This window comes from Rhinoderma darwinii, chromosome 2 (genome assembly GCF_050947455.1).
Source record: "Rhinoderma darwinii isolate aRhiDar2 chromosome 2, aRhiDar2.hap1, whole genome shotgun sequence".
Classification (NCBI taxonomy): Eukaryota; Metazoa; Chordata; class Amphibia; order Anura; family Rhinodermatidae; genus Rhinoderma; species Rhinoderma darwinii.
In genome coordinates this window covers 35732781-35750155 of record NC_134688.1, presented here as the reverse complement: position 1 = coordinate 35750155, position 17375 = coordinate 35732781, and the positions used below count along the sequence as shown (strand labels likewise).

Below are 17375 nucleotides of genomic sequence, written 5' to 3'. Positions count from 1 at the left end.
GTGGTATGACGAACAGTTTCGTCAGCGGAAGTCGGTGCGCCCGTCGTTGCGATGGGACCATAAAGATATTAGTTTGTGGATGCATCTGATGTCTGCGCCGAAACAGGGGCAGCAGCCCTTTCGGGATGCGGCCGGCGGTCAGGGGTCAGCAGCGGGTCGGTCAGGATCCTCAGGAAAGGGGTGTTGCTGGCAGTATAATGAGGGGCATTGCAAGTTTGGCCCAGACTGCAGGTATAAGCACGAGTGCTCCGGTTGCGGAGGCGCCCATGGTTTGTCCAAATGCTTCAAGAAGCATAGGGGCAGGCAGGGAGATACTGAGCAGAAGAGGGGCGACGCCGGTGAGGGTGGAAAGGATGCTCCCGTTTTTTAAGGGGCTATCCAAATAAGAAAGTGGCAGAGTTGTTGTTGTTAGGTTTTTCAGAAGGTTTTCGGATTCCTTGTACGTCGGCGGGACGTGACGGGGTGGTCCATAATTTGTCGTCTGCTTTGGCGCGGTCTGATCTGGTTACGGATAAGCTGCTGAAGGAGGTGGCTTTGGGCCGCATGGCGGGTCCGTTTTCCTTCCCGCATGTTCAGAGTTTGCGGGTTTCCCCGTTAGGTTTGGTTCCAAAAAAGGAGGTGAATAAATTCTGCCTTATTCATCACTTGTCTTATCCGGAAGGCGAGTCGGTGAATGACGGCATTGATCCGGCATTGTGCGCGGTCAGTTACACTTCCTTTGATGCGGCGGTTGTTTGGGTTCGCCAGTGTTTGTAAGGGCTCTCTGTTAGCGAAAACTGACATTGAGGCCGCTTTTCGTTTATTACCGGTGCATCCGGATAGTTTTTGTTTGCTGGGATGTTATTGGCAGGAGGAATATTTTGTAGATTGTTGCCTCCCGATGGGCTGCTCCATTTCATGCGCTTATTTTGAGACGTTTAGCACGTTTTTGGAGTGGGTGGTCCGTCGGGAGGCACAGGTGCAATCTGCACTACATTATCTGGATGATTTCCTGTTTATTGGGCTGCCGGGTACTTATGTGTGTGCAGGATTGCTACATACTATGGAGCGAGTGGCAAAGGATTTTGGGGTACCTCTGGCGCCCGAAAAAACTGAGGGACCCACGACGGTCATTACGTTTTTGGGAATCATGATTGATTCAGATAATATGGAGTGTCGCTTGCCTGATGATAAGTTGCTGGAGATGAGAGAGTTGGTGGCGAGTGCGCTGCGCAGGAAGAAGATCCAGTTGCGCGACTTGCAATCCTTGTTGGGGCATTTGAATTTTGCTTGTAGGATTATGCCCATGGGGCGGGTGTTTTGCAGGCGATTGGCAAGTGCTACCGCAGGGGTGCATTCCCCTCATCATTTTATTAGGTTGTCGGCGGAGTTGAAAGCTGATTTGTTGGTGTGGGGGGAGTTTTTGCAGAGCTATAATGGGCGGTCGTTGCTCATGTATCAGCCGGTGTCTAGTGTGGAAAATGCGCAGGCAGGTATTGCAGATCGGCCGGCGTGTTTGTTATATTATATAGGAAATGCGTACAGTGAAGGGGCGTCTGCAGCAACGGTTGCTCGGAGTTTGTCGGCCTTGGCTTTTTGGTTTAAGAAAAAAGGTGAGGAGGACTTGACTAAGTCCTTTCTGGTTCGGCAGGCAATGAAGGGTTTCAGGAGGGGTTCCGCAGTTAGGGACCACAGGAAGCCGGTGTCATTTGAGCTGTTGGTAGCGATTTGTGATTTGTTGAGGGATGTTTGTGTTTCGGCGTTTGAAGCGCGGCTATTTACACTGGCCTTTTCTTTGGCGTTCTTTGGGGCGTTCCGGATATCGGAGTTGGTGTCGGCCAGTAAGAGTGTGGCAGGGGGTTTATTGTACGCTGATGTGGATTTGGATGGCTCCTGCCTTTCTTGTTTGCTTCGTAGATCTAAGACAGATCAGGAGGGGAGAGGTTTTGTGGTGCGTTTGTATGAGTTACCTGGGTCGCAGGTGTGTCCGGTCCACTGTTTTCGGGAGTTTGTTGCAGTGAGGCCTGGGGGGCCGGCATCCTTGTTGGTTCATTCAGATGGGTTGTCATTGTCTAAATTCCAGTTTTCACAGGTGTTCAAGAAATGTATCCTGTTGTCTGGCAGAGGTGGAGCAGGTTTTAGCTCTCATTTTTTTTAGAATTGGCGCAGCTACGGAAGCAGCTCGGTGGGGTTTATCCCCGGCGATGGTTAAGAAGATCGGTAGGTGGGAGTCAGACCGATATAGGTTGTATGTGCGGCCTCACTTGCTTTGAGGAGGTGGTGATAAGATGTGCTGGAGGTGGATATGGTGTTGTTACATTGCTGTTTTGTGTTGTTTTAGGTGCAGGTCCCTGCTTGATTTGGATTATTGGGCACTCCTACGTGCACTGGGGAGGTGTGCGTGCAGATGTTCGTCCGGCCGGACGACAGTTGGGCCTGGATCACTCAGAGGTTCAGGTCAGATGGTTGGGTCTGCGGGGCATGCTGTGGTGTAGGTTGTTACCGGAGGTACATTTCTATGCAGGTTTGGACAGGGCGCCGGATATTTTGGTGGTGCACCTTGGCGGCAATGATTTGGGCATTCGGTCGTCCAGGGATTTGGTGAGGGATGTTACGATCGATCTGTTGCGGTTGTGGTCGTCTTTCCCAGGAGTGGTGATCGTCTGGTCGGATATTGTATCTCGCAAGATGTGGCGGCAGGCCCGTTCCGTCCATAGTCTTAATAAAGCACGAGCGAAGGTGAATAAGTTGGTTGGCAGGTTTGTGGCACGCAATGGCGTGGTTGTGGTGCGGCATAAGGAGTTGGAGGGCAGAGAGGTAGGTTCCTTAGGGCGGATGGCGTTCATTTGAACGAGGTGGGTCTTGATATGTGGACCCTGGATATCAAGGAGGGCATGGAGAAAGCCCTGCAGTTGTGGAGGGACAATCATGTGTAAGGGCTCGCACATGATTGTCGTGGCGGTAGGAGGAGGGGTCTTTGGAGGCACGTAATGGCAAGAAGGAGAAGCAACAATGGAGATTGTTGAAAGAGAACTCGGGGCGTTTAACCCTGGATAGTATTGGAGGGGCTGGGGAGTGGTTACCCAGCTGATATGGCATATATTCCTGTTGGGCAGGGTCCCCAGGAAGGGAGAGAGAGGTCTTGGACATGATTGGTGCCCTCGGGTCAGGTGCAGAACGGCTGTAGGGTAAGAAGTCCAGACCTAGTAAGGAAACGATGGAGTTGTTATTTAATGATTGAAGTGCCTTCAAGGATCCTTTATCTGGAGAATGTGGGAAATAGAGCAGGATGTTATTATGGAGTGTTATGATGTGTTTTATGGTTATGCTCTTTTATCACATAAAAAGGTGTGTGTTTAATAAATGGCTGCTGTGGCCTTTACACCAAAATTAATGTGTGGTCTCTTATTGGGGTTTGGGGTGTAAGATCGTAGATAGCGAAAGTCATCAAACATACCTTAAGTCATGAAGCCCTACAGCGCCATGCGGAAATCGAGGGTGTGGTATAAGAAGCTGGCCGTGCACATCATACAGATGGCATTGTACAATGCGTATGTGCTACGTCGATGTGCAGGCCAGAGGGGAACTTTCCTGGAATTTCAAGAGGTGATTATCAAGAACCTAATCTTTAGGACCAAGAATAGGGAGCATCCAGTACTTCCGGAAGCGAGGCCACACGCATCGTACCAGGGCAACACTTTCCAGGAGAAGTTCCCCAAACTGGCAAGAAGGGAAAAAGTCAAAAGAGGTGCAGAGTCTGCTCAAAGAGGGGGATAAGGAGGTAAACAATATACGACTGCGACACGTGTCCCGAAAAACCAGGGCTCTGTATGAAAGATTGTTTTCGAATTTATCATACATCCCTTAATTTTTAATTTACCCTGATACACTCCGCACAGCTTATGCCCCTCATCTTTCCCTTCTGAGCCCTGCCGTGTGCCCAGGCAGCTAATAACAGCCACATGTAGGGTATTGCCGTACCCGGGAGAACCCACATTACATCTTATGGTGTGTATATCTCCAGTGGCACATGCTGGGCACACTATATCGGGCACGGACATGCCATATATAATATATATATAGAAAATTGCAAATCTCAATCTGCTGCGCATTATCTTTTACACAGTACCTGTGGGGTCAAAAGGCTCACTACACCTCTAGATGAATGTCTTAAGGGGTATAGTTTTTAAAATGGGGTCACTTCTCAGGGGTTTCAACTGTACTGGTACCTCAGGGGCTTCTGCATACATGACTTAGCACCAGAAAAACTCCAGTAGGCCAAATGGTGGTCCTTTCCTTCTGAGCCCTCCCATGGGCCCAAACGGCAGTTTATCACCACAAATGGGGTATTGCCGCACCAAGGACAAATTGGGCAACAAAATGGGGTATTTTGTTTCCTGTGAAAATAAGACATTTTGATAAAAAATGACATCTTATTGTTCTACACACAGGTATCCAGGCTACCAGGACTACTATTATGGGTAAGGCTATCTGAGTTATTAATGTTGGGAGTATTTTACTCTAGAAAACACCCTTTGGACACTTCTGTCCTTAACAAAACAGCTCACACTCAAACAACTAACGTTATATGCGATAGCACACTGCCCTATTCATATGTCCTTAATATAAGGACTTTAAACACACCATACACTTGGTTTTCCTACTTACCTGTGTTCATATCATATAGAGTCTCTCCACTCATGTACCTTTTTAACATGTATGTTTTTATATGTATTTAATAAAATTTGTTATTCTTTTCATATATACTTGGCTCTATACTCTGTTTCTTGTGTGTGTATAGGGTTTAAGTAGAGTATAACAGAGAGAGTTCCCAGCATTATCATTCCCTTACCCCCCTACAACATTACGAATTATATTCACTTGGGACTGGTGTTGTTTTATTTCTTTTGATTCTCTTGATTTTTTTTGCTGTTTTTGACATTCCACTATGTTCTGCATAAAGCTTAGTGTCAGCTGTACTGTGACTTCTTTATCATAACGGAGCCATACCAGGCCCTTATACACCCTATATGCTTCCCCAATAGAATCCATAAAACATAAAAGGGCCGAGCAGTTCTCCGGGGTCTTTTCGCAAATCACTCTAGCTAGAATCGCAAATGAAAACGTTCACCATATTAACCAATTGGTAAACATTTGCGGAATCAGGAGATAACGCCTTTTCTCCTCCTCCTTCTTTTATGCTCTAGCCCCTCTTCCCCTGATCCAGATAGAACTTCTCCAAGGGGAGGAGGGAGAACATCTCCTCATACTCATCCTTCCCTATTTGTTTCCTGACCTCCTGCTTAAGATGGGCACCGATCCCTCGAAGCAGACATACACAGCCAAGTTATCCCTGTTTACCTAATTAGGTGTCTCAGTCTGGACTGAGACCGCAACCGCTTCATAACTCACCGGAAGAGGGTTAAGGGAAAATGTTTTACAGGACCGCCCACACGAAAACCTGGGATGGACCCGCACCCTTCACCAGGGAACCGCCCACCATGTTCAGCAGGCACACCACTGAGTCCCTCATGCATCTGCACACGCCTCCTGCTGTGTTATCCCACAGCCCCTAGCGGCAGGGGGCAAACCTGACCTAAACAATAATGGCACCAAGCACAAATAGTGATGCTTTTCAAAAGTATCAAAAAACTTTATTAAATATAGAGGACAAATGAATAAAAAGTGTCACACAATAGATATAGCAACATCTCCAGAGTGAAATACACAGGGTGAACACATGCCCATAACAATACGGATACATCTTATTTATAAAGTGTATAGTGCTAAGCAATATATATGAAATAAGGATATATATACCATATATAATATAAATTGTCTTTAAAATACTGCAGGATGGACAAGGACATGGACAAGAAGCTAAATACAAGTAGTGATGGTCCTAGGATAGGTGCAACACATGTTCAAAAGAGTACAGCATATGAAATAACATGCCTCAATATATACCCGTCTATATGACACAACCGGGATGGCGCCAACCACGACGCACGTTTCGGCACAGCCTTCATCTGGGGGTGACATCATCTCCTAACAGGTAAAATATAATAATATATATATTATATAAGATATTATTATATTATATATTATAATATAAATTTCGGTATAATAATGATACAACAGTAAACTGGAGATGACCGTCCAACACTGCGAATTTAACCCCTTAATGACAATACGCCTTTTCACGGTGGTCATTAAAGGGGTTCTCTGGAAAAAACTTTATGGTCTCATGTTTACTTGATAAAGTGGTTCTGTTTCCACTAAACGCGTTGTACCTCAAGAGACCCTCTATCTCTCTTTTTTATGTATGTTTTATTATGATCTATTGTTTTAGACAATTAATTATATATTTTTTTTTTCTCAAAAAAGTATTGCGCCTGGATGGTGTCTCTTTTTTACAGTGGATCCCACCTGGTTCCCACTGTTTTTATCTACCTGCTCTTACTGAAGATGTCCTCAAAACTGGCTTAATGAGATGGTAGATCGGAGAGTGACTGAGGCAGTGGAGGCAAAACAGGGCGGACCTGTTGCAGGCAGCGGCTAAGGCATCTTGGCCCTCATTGGGGGACCTCTCCAGAACTCCAGTGAAGGACCTGGGCATGTAGACGAAGCCAAGGCAGACCCAGCAGAACCGGGTTGATGGCTTTAGGCAGGACGAGGAAGTTGATCTGTTCTGAGTGAAGGACTCCGATTTGTAACGTAAGTGGTTTCATGATAGCCACAATAGGATCGGGCAATGGTAGTCCATTTACAGAAGCAACAGCAAGGGATCTCTCTAGAAGAACTGTGGGTAGATGTAGTCGGTCTACTAAATCCTGCTGGATGAAATCTGCAGCTGCCCTGGAGTCAAAATAGGCAGAGGAGAAGTGTGATGTCTCTCCCGAGATGATGGTCACAGGAATAGATAATTTGGAAGAGGTTTTGATGTTTGGCATCATCCCACCTAGAGTTGCCTCTCTAGGAGCTGGAGTTTCCCGGCTTTTGTGGACATTGGCGCACGAAAGGGCCTTTAAGGCCGCAATACAAACACAGACCTGAAGAGAATCAGCGCTGTTTCTCCTGCTCGGACAACTTGACTCTGTCTACCTGCATTGGTTCCTCAGGTAGAGCAACAAGAGGGGGCAGTAGTGGTCTCTGGAACGAGGGTGCTAATCTGTGAAAACGTCTCTCCACCGAACCTCCTCATCACGTTCCTGGATCCTCATGTTGACCCGGGTAGCCAACAGGATATGGGCATCCAAGGTAGGTGGGAGGTCGCGGGCTGCCAGCTCGTCCATGGTGTGTGAGGACAGTCCATGCCATAGGTCGCCACCAATGCTTCATTGTTCCATGCCAACTCTGCTGCCAGGGTACGGAAGGAGATGGCATACTCTCCTGCTGTGGACCCCCTTGCTTGAGGGTTAGCAGAGTGGCTGCTGCTAAGGATGTTCGACCCGGCTTCTTGAACACGTCACAAAAAGTCTGTAAGAACAGGGCTAAGTCCGAAAATTTGGGCCCCTGCCATTCCAGGATGGGGTTCGCCCATGCGAGGGACTTGCCAGCGAGGAGGGAAATAATGAACGCTACCTTGGCCTCATCAGAGGAGAAATGGTGAGCACGCAGTCATAGCGAGGAAAAAGAGGCAGTGCAACTGTGGATCCGGAAAACAGACAGTAGGAGTATTAGGCAGTGGAACGGCAGCAGTCTCTGGGGAAGGAACAGGGAGTTTATCCAGTCGGGCGATGATGGAGTTTACAGCCACGAGGAGTTGATCCTGACGTGCATATAGATACAATATATACTATTGGGGTCCACCCCTTAGTAATTGCTGACGTGCATATAGGTCACGCATATCCGTTTGTATGACCTGAACTGTGGTCTTAGGCTGGCCAGCGGGTTCCATGGCCTGAGCGTACTGTCAGAATCTAGGGAACATATGTAGCTGACTTTAACTTGACTAATAAAGCATTAAATACACAGTGGAAAGATCCCTTATCTTGACCTTTTCAATGACTTCTCAATGGTTATTTTTGTGTGATATCACGCTGCAACAAGTTATCAGAGTCAAGTTAAAGATGGCTACATCCGTATGTGGACCCACTGGGCCGTGGGCTCCGGCTCAGATAGGGCTAGGTGTGGCAGGTTGCGCCAGACGAAGCGGATGGCACCAGGAATGGTAGATGACACACAGACGTGGCATATCCAGCCGGCGGTACCACACGACTCTGATAAAAGGCAGGCACAGTTAGGAAACAGCAAGGGATACAGGAAATAGGATGCAGGGAACGGGAACTCTGGGATCAAGAAGGAAAATACTAAGGGATCCTTTGCAATACAAACATGGGAAAAGTACAAACAACGCTCAAGCAAGGAGTGGAAGGGCAGAGACCTTTTTATAATCCAGGGTGCACTGGGGTAGGATAGAAAACTTTTAGGAAGTGCGCACGCTGGCCCTTTAAGGCACTCCTCGCACACTCCAGGAAGGGAAGGCCGCGCCAGCCGTGGTCTCTGGGGAGGTGGCCAGGAAGTTGCGTTCATCACAGGGTGAGCGACAGAGGTCCGCAGTCATAACACTTAGATTTTTTTTGGTGTTGTATATATGTACTGAGCAGTGGCGTAACTACCGCCGTAGCAGCCTCATGCTACGGGGCCCGCGGCATGAGGGGGCCCGTGTCGCCCGCCGGCACGGGCCCCCACCATGGCCGGAGGCTCCGCTGGCAGCCGCTATGGCTGCTACAGCGGGACGCCACTGAACACTACGGCAGAGCAGGGAGGTATCTCCCCGCTCTGCCATTAACTGGTTCCCGACCGCTGGCTATATTTTTACGGCCAGCGGTAAGGGTCCTTAAAACCCGAGCCATAGACTTTTTACGACTCCGGTTTTAACTTACTGCCCGCGCGATCGGGCTGCTGAATGTCGGGTCTCCGGCTGTCAGTGACTGCCGGGGACACTGAGGAGAGGATAGAAGCAGCTTTCGCTGCCAGCGATCACACATGTATCCCCTATCCTGTGGATAGGGGATACATGTATTTTGTAGGACACACTGTAGGTCGCATTTTTTTGGGAGGGGGGACGCTGTATGGCGTTCCCTACAGGGGGGGACACTGTATGGCGTTCCCTACAGGGGGGGCTGTATGGCGTTCCCTACAGGGGGGGCTGTATGGCGTTCCCTACAGGGGGGGGCTCTATGGCGTTCTCTACAGGGGGGGATGTATGGCGTTCCCTACAGGGGGGGCTGTATGGCGTTCTCTACAGGGGGGGCTGTATGGCGTTCTCTACAGGGGGGGCTGTATGGCGTTCTCTACAGGGGGGGCTGTATGGCGTTCTCTGCAGGGGGACTGTATGGCGTTCTCTACAGGAGGGCTGTATGGCGTTCTCTACAGGGAGGGCTGTATGGCGTTAGCACTGTCCAATAAATATACAGTAAACAGAAGAAAATACGGTCCAGCGATCCTCATGACAATGTGATGACTTTATTAGAAAAACATTTTATAAACCACAAGGCATGTTGAAGTGATGATACAAGACTGCTTACGCTCTTCGAAAGCCAACTACATTCTTCGCAAATGTACGCCATCTCCTCCAAACAGTCAATTACATCAGAAGTCCAGTTCCTTGTGCTGCATGACTCGTGGACGCCCTATCCGTGGCGATATCCGTGTCCTTTCCACTGCTTCTCATTTGAGTCCTGTAGGCACAAAAAACATTCTGCAAGTATCCATTGTCATCCGTGCCTGCAGATTCTGCTTTAATGATGCAACTCACTCAACTCCTTGTCTATTTCATCGTTTACTGATGCCTCTTTTAGATGCGACAGATGTATTTTTTTTATACTTACCAGCCTGCTTCACAGGCACCATCCCTTTTTATTGGCACCTGATCCATAAGGGGGTCCTGCTCCACCACCATAACACTGCAATACTAAACAAAATCTTCCATAGACATCACAAAAACTAGACAAGCCTTTCCTCCCTTATGTTTCCCAACATTTCCTGGGACAAGTGTGTGTAGGTAGAAATCAACAAACATGTTTCCTGGCCCCAAACTTTACCCCCTCTTTCCAGTAAAGGATTGGCTTTCGGTATCACGCCTCCTCGCTTTTACCTTTTTACTTTATCCTGCGTAAACATTTTTTTCAGCATCTTAAATGTCTTGCCCATTAGCCCATCTATCCCCAACATCAGACCACTTATTATCATCTGACAGATCAGAATCAGACTCAACCAGCTACTGTTGCCTCCTTCTGCTTCTCTTTACATCCAGATGCGCTGCTCCTGTAATTCCAAACATTGTGCCAGTACCCCGTGTTCTAAACATTTTGGCAACCCCAAGGTGTCCCTCTCCCATGTTGAGATTATAGGGCCCTACTGGGATATTGCTGCCTTCATCGACCCTGGATCCCTGCGCAAGGATCCTGGCACTTGGCCCATCATCGTGCCATGTTCCCTCAAATTTTTGCTAGAATGATACCATTGAGGATACCTGCCTTGCTTCCTTGATGCCATTTGCTCCAAACAATCCAGTACACCCCAAGTCCAGGTCCTTGTGCTGCATGACTTGTGGAGGCTCTATACGTGACAATATCCTGGCACCTTCCATTGCTTTCCGCTTGAGTGCTGTAAATATAAAAACATTCTGCCAGTATCCATTATCACCTATGCCTGCAGATTATGACTGTGTAATGAAACTCACTTAAGTCCTTGTCTATTGCATCCAGGCCTTGACACATCGCAAATGTTCTTGGCAGACCAAAGCTGTCTAAAATCCCCCTACACTCCCTCACCCAATTACCTTACACCTACGTTCAGTTCCAAACCGAGCCATGTGGCCAGCATTTTGGACAAAGATACCCCTAACTTACATTATGCCTATTCCTACCAACTATCCAAGGTTCCCCACTGCTACGCCTTTCTTGGCATTTTGCCCGCTCATTACTTTTTCAATGTACAGAGCTACTGGTGGATACTGTATATAGTAACTAATGATGGACATACCGCATATAGATGAAATATTACTTCAGAGAGTCCCCCTGGCAGCAGGCAGCCGATCTTAAGAAATTCTGGAACAAAAAGTATAAACTGTGAAGATATTATGACGTGCGCTTAGTATGGTTCATCATATCAACAAATATATGTTCAGCCTATTGAAAACATCAGGGAGATTGTTCCCACAGTCTTGTCATGTGTCTCTATAGGAACATTCTGGATGACATCACATTATAGAATTTCTATAGGTTGTTATTTGCTATAATACTTACATATATACAGTGGATCTTCTAGCATGTCGGCTGTCACTGGTGCCACATATTCAGATGTTATAAATGTCTGTAAAATACATAATGGGTTTAATGCACATACATAAAATATCCCCATATCTATAATGAATAATAATATATTTACTTTCACACATTTCATTTTCTATCACAGGGCGAGTCCAATGCCCCTCTGCCACACAAATAACACCAGCAGTATAATGGCACATAATAGTTGGAGGACCCTGGTATAGATTTTGTATCAGGGACCAGGAGCTTATTGTTATTCTTCTATATAATCTTATCCTTAATGGAAAACTTCTAATTTGTCTTTTGTGGAGTCTTTTGGACTGGAGTAGAGAGAGTAGAAAATGGTAAATTGGATTTCTGGATTCAACAGACAAAATAATTATTAAAGGGGTTTTCTGACAGTTTCATAAACCTTAGTCTAAGCCGCATATGGCTAAAAAGAACAAATTGTCCCTACTCATTTTTTAAATTCCCTGTGGCTCCTGCGCTGGTGGTTCTGTTGTCTTTAGTTGCTAGGCCACAGCGGTCATGTCCGTGTGGATGGCATGTCACGTGGCAGCTATTGTGTCACATCCAGGGCCGGCCTTAGGTTTATTGGTGACATGTGCAGTATCTGTGACGTCCTCCCCCTTATGATGCACCATGTAGTGTCCAAATAATTTAATCATACAGTGCCCAAATAACATCACCCAGTCAATAAACTAGGGATTGTATCTTTCTGTTTTTTTATATTATAGGTTTGGGCCCTAAATGCCGGATCGGCAGTGTAAGTTGAGGGTACCCAGGCCATCTATGGTGGTAGTGCCCTCTTCAGTATTGACCAGTAATACACACTATGTGATCATTTAGAGATGTCCAGTTAATAAAATACACTGACCTTGGACTCTCCTACTGAATACATCCAACTGAATGTAGAACGTTATGTGATGTGAGGTGGAGGGCTCTGCTTAATCTTTGATCTGCCCTCCTGGGACGTGTGGTTATCATTAACTCTTATGAGGAATTAATTCTAGGAGAAAGAAAGACAATGTATTAGGACAAATCTCAATCAATGGCAACATTTCTATCTAGAACAGAGTCCAGTCCCCAACCAGTGTAAAATTACCAAAGGGGTAAATAGGATGGCCGGCTGGGGTCCAGGGATTTGGGGTGGCCCACAGCTCTGGGGCTCCATACGCCCCTGAAATTGGACAAACAATAACGGCGCAGGGAGGAAGCGAAATGTCTGACCCGGTTGGTCGTCTATTAGGTGAGTATAATTTTTTATTTTATAGGAGCAAAGGGGGCACTATTAATATGGGGGATAAAAGGACTGAGTCGGGGCTTAGAAAAGGGGGCTTCATTACTGTGGGGCCATACAAAAGGGGCATTCTGACCCAGGACATACAAAAAGTGTCATTCTAACTGTGGAGGGTATTGGTGGATACTGCATATAGTAACTAATAAGAGACGCACCTTGCATAGATGAAATATTGCTTCAGAGAGTCCCCCTGGCAGCAGGCAGCCGATCTTAAGGTGTTCTGGAAAAAACAATAATTGTGTAGTTTTATTTCTCCAGACAGACGTGTGCTCAGTATAGACCACCCAACAATGAAGGAAATGTACATTAGGGCTCATGTACACAGCAACTTCATGTGGACGGACCTGTATGGTGGCGCACAGACTGCAGTACTGGTAATGTAGACACTCTGTGTGCGCTGTGTGCTCCCCCATAAGCCAAATGTGTATTAGGAAATTACATAAATAACAAGTCCCTTATATATTACTAATACCATAATATCTTCTTTATGGAGCATTTCTATAATAATAATAATATAAAGCTGCAGCAAAATTCCCAGCGTTTACTTTTGCTACATGTGGATGAGTTTTTGAGACTGTAACTATTCACCTGTAACACTTGTGAATTTTGCCGCGCAGCAAATCTGCAGCGTCTGAATTCAGACGTATGGCGTAGACTACAGTACTCAAATACTGCAATCATACAGTGCCCAAATAACACTGCCACACAAGTATTGTCTGCCACACTGTAATGTAATCCATTATCAAGGAATTGTATCTGCATCCTGAGCAGTGCCCTTTACTTTTTTTACATGAAGAGTGGGATTGAGTGTTCAAGCAATGGGTGCCCCAGACATCAAGACCAGTGGCGCCCCATTCATTAGTGACAGGTGATGCACCCAGTGTAACCGCACAGGTCGCACACCTCTAAGACAGGCCCTGGATGAACAACATTGGGGAATTTGTTCCCACAGTCTTGTCATGTGTCTCTATAGGAACATTCTGGATGACATCAGATTATAGAATTTCTATAGGTTGTCATTTGCTATAATACTTACATATATACAGTGTATGTCCTAGCATGTCGGCTGTCACTGGTGCCACATATTCAGATGTCATAAATGTCTGTAAAATACATAATGGAATAAACATAAAATAACCCCATATCTATAATGAATAATAATATATTTACTTTCACACCTTTCATTTTCTATCACAGGACGAGTCAGACATTGAAAACATTTTGTAATGTTAGTGTAAACCCAGGGAACATAACTATAGGGGTGAAGAGGTTGCAGTCACACCCAGGCCCAGGTGTCCATGACTGACATTAGGGGGGGTCACAATGTGGGCAATTTACAAATGCCAATCCCCAATGCCCCCATCTCCTAGAGGAATCCCGATTTTCGCTGCTAGAAACGCGATGTCAGTGAGAGAAGCACCCAGGCGGAAAGGCAGCTGCTGAGTTGCCCGGCCACTTCTAAAACACAAGCATTGGAAGGGAGCCAGCGCAGCGCCCCGTTCCACCTGCTGGAGGGATGCGCCCTATGTAATGGCACAGGTCGCACACCCCTAAGGCCGGCCCTGGCTACTGCTGAGCCTTATTAGGATAATATACGGTAGCTTTTTAAGACTATTTAATGAAATTAAATTAGACATCATATTGAAAACGACTGAGAAGTCACATTCCACATTACTGACAGCTGCAATTCTCAGACAATGGTAAGGGTATGTTCACACACTTAACTAAAAAACGTCTCTAAAATACAGAGCTCTTTTCAAGGGAAAACAGCCTCTGCTTTTCAGCCATTTTTTAAACCATAAACATTTTTTGAGGCGTTTTTACCAACGTTCTTGGAGCTGTTTTTCTATTGAGACAATGAAAAACGGCTCCAAAAACGGCCGAAGGAGTGAAATGCACTTCTTTTTACAGGGTGTTTTTTATGCGCCGCTTTATCAAACGCCCACGTAAAATGCACCATCGGAAAAAAAAAACAGTTTTTCCCATTGAAATCAATGGGCAGATGTTTGGAGGCGTCCAGCCTCCGTATTTTCGGCTGTTTTTCGGGGTGTTTACGGCCAGGAAAACGGCTGAAAATAGGCTGTGTGAACATACTCTGTTGTACTGAGTTGTAACTTTAATGAGAAAATATGAAACCTTGAAATCTGAATGTAAAATGTTCAGTTGTTACTTGCATTAATAGAAACATTTTACTGGAACTTGAACTGTTTGTCTAAAAAAAAAAAAACAACCCCCGATAATCACCAGAAAAAAAATCCTTCTACAATCATATAGTTGTGGTGAGGTGTTGGTGTGGTTAGAAATTGCTGCAGTAATGTCCAGTGTGAATCTGGCCTTATATGAGAATTCTAGAGCGTATATATTTCATGTGTCCAGTAACATGTAGAATTAATGATAAAATGCTGCATCTTACCTGTCAATCACACAGTCAATCACAGTCCCGGTCCAGACGTCATTGGCAGAAATTGTAAAAAATATGTAATCCAGCTGCACATAGAACCTAACGGCTAGTACTGTCTATGACATCATCAGTGACATCATAAGTGGCTGCAGTATCTGTTACATCATCTAATTATCTCCTACTGCCTGGATAGACTGTCTGTGCATACACTTGATATAGGCGTTACATGGGACTGCTGTTTATAAACATGGAAGAAAGATACATGTGTGGTTATAGGGGCTACGACTAAGAACATGTAATGTATGAAACGTGTAATCTGTTACTAGATGGATTTTATACTGTAATACAGATGTAGCCATCTTTAACTTGACTCTGATAACTTGTTGCAGCGTGATACTTTCTTGATCCCGCAGCACTCCGTGTTTCAAGTGTGCGTGAGTAGGCTTCCACGCCAATGTGTAAAAAATGGGAACTCAGCACTCCAAGGTATTATGCAATAAGTGATATTTGATTTCACATATAGCGAAAAGTAGTAATCCAAAAAAAATGGCGCCATTACCCAACAGCTACCGAGGTCACAAGCGCCGCATATCCGTGTCTAAAGAAGGTTGAATGTATAGACCGAAACGTTAAAAACCTATTTTTGGATTACTACTTTTCGCTATATGTGAAATAAAATATCATTTGTTGCAGCGTGATATCACACAACAAAAGCCATTGAAAAAGTCAAGATAAGGGATTGTTTATTTAATGCGTTAAAAGTCAAGGTAAAGACGGCAACATCTGAACTAATAAAGGATACATTTTATTGAATTTCGTTTTAGGCTACATTCACACAACAGTAAAAAACGTCCGCTTTCAGAACAATGATGTTCTATGGGTATATTCACACGGCCTTTTTTTAACCACCCGTGAATATTGGCCGTCAAAAAATAGAACATGTCCTATTTTTGGCCGCTTTCACGGCCAGACGGCCCCCATAGAAGTCAATGGATCAATTTTTAACGGCCGTCAATACATGTAACAGCCGTTAAAAACGGTTCTGTGATTTGGGGATTCAAGAACCAAGGGAACTATTGGCTCCCTTGCTGGTAATCGGCGGCGCAATGACACATACTCACCGTTGCAGCGCTGTCCTCTACAGGTGTGGTCTCTAGTCTCATGGGTTCTGCGAAGGTGACGAGATGACGTCCTCGCGTCGCCTTCGCAGAACCAGTGAGACTAGAGATCACTCGTGACGTAGACGGTCATGCATCGGTGAGTATGTAGGGCATTCAGGCGGACAAAAATTACAGATATTGTTGCGCTCACTACTATGGTAGCATGGCGCTAGTACAGGGGACATTGTTGTCTACTGTAGCAAATTTTTCGGCACGGTCCTGAATTTACAGAGAGAGTCCCGGAAGATTACCACAGGGAGGGGGGGTGTGGAGCTTTCTCCGGAGAGGTGTCTGTATCATCATCTACAGGAGGGCTGTGTGCCATCGTCTACAGGGGGCTGTGTTCCATCGTCTACAAGGGGGCTGTGTGCCATCATCTACAGGGGGGCTGTGTGCCATCATCTACAGGGGGGCTGTGTGCCATCATCTACAGGGGGGATGTGTGCCATCATCTACAGGGGGGCTGTGTGCCATCATCTACAGGGGGGCTGTGTGACATCATCTACAGGGAGGCTGTGAGCCATCATCTACAGGGGGTCTGTGTGCCATCATCTACAGGGGGGCTGTGTGCCATCATCTACATGGGGCGGTGTGCCATCATCTACAGGGGGGCTGTGTGCCATCATCTACAGGGGGGCTGTGTGCCATCATCTACAGGGGGGCTGTGTGACATCATCTACAGGGGGGCTGTGTGGCATCATCTACAGGGGGGCTGTGAAACAATCATGACAATGACCTTTGTTTGGGTGTTTTCAGGGGGTTGGGACAAAAGAAGCCAGACAAATGAAATTCATCAGTTTTTTTAACGGCTATGAAAAACGGATGCAAAATGGATGTCAAACGGCCATTAAAAACGGACAGACGGACTGGAAGTGTATAAAAATTTGCAGACACAATGATGCAAAACGGCCATGAAAAACTGACAGTTGATCAGTTTTTAATGGCCATTTTTTTTCACTGTCGTGTGAATGTAGCCTAAGTTCTGGATCGTCTCCATTTTAATGGATAAAGTTACTGGACAATTATCCGCCCACCGAGAGTTTATTGGACACATGGACGGCCTGGTGAGCAGATGAACTTCTTGTTTCTTTGTTTGGAGTCATGTACAGATATAGCAATCCTTATCCTGACTCTGATAACTTGCTGCAGCGTGATAATTTATCACCTAAAGGAACAGTGTCATCACAAATTATTTTTTTATATGTTAAAGATGTTAGTGCTTTATTAAAAACGTTTATATTCATTTGTGTGTTTGT

The 17375-nt window shown here is 45.8% G+C and overlaps 1 long non-coding RNA gene across 3 annotated transcripts; it reads right to left on the bottom strand.

The window, feature by feature from the left end:
* Positions 1-9484: 9484 nt before the first annotated feature.
* Positions 9485-15113, bottom strand: LOC142740465 (uncharacterized). 3 transcript variants are annotated; one of them, XR_012880706.1, is made up of 6 exons: positions 14972-15113; positions 13595-13661; positions 12714-12778; positions 12136-12267; positions 11235-11301; positions 9485-11036 (listed from the first exon to the last, which is right to left on the bottom strand). It is a non-coding gene; the product is annotated as an uncharacterized LOC142740465 (long non-coding RNA). The 3 variants fall into 3 exon arrangements; XR_012880707.1 differs by lacking the exon at positions 14972-15113 and having other exon boundaries at positions 9485-10593; positions 10972-11036; positions 13595-13667; XR_012880705.1 differs by lacking the exon at positions 14972-15113 and having other exon boundaries at positions 13595-13667.
* Between the last annotated feature and the right edge of the window lie 2262 nt (positions 15114-17375).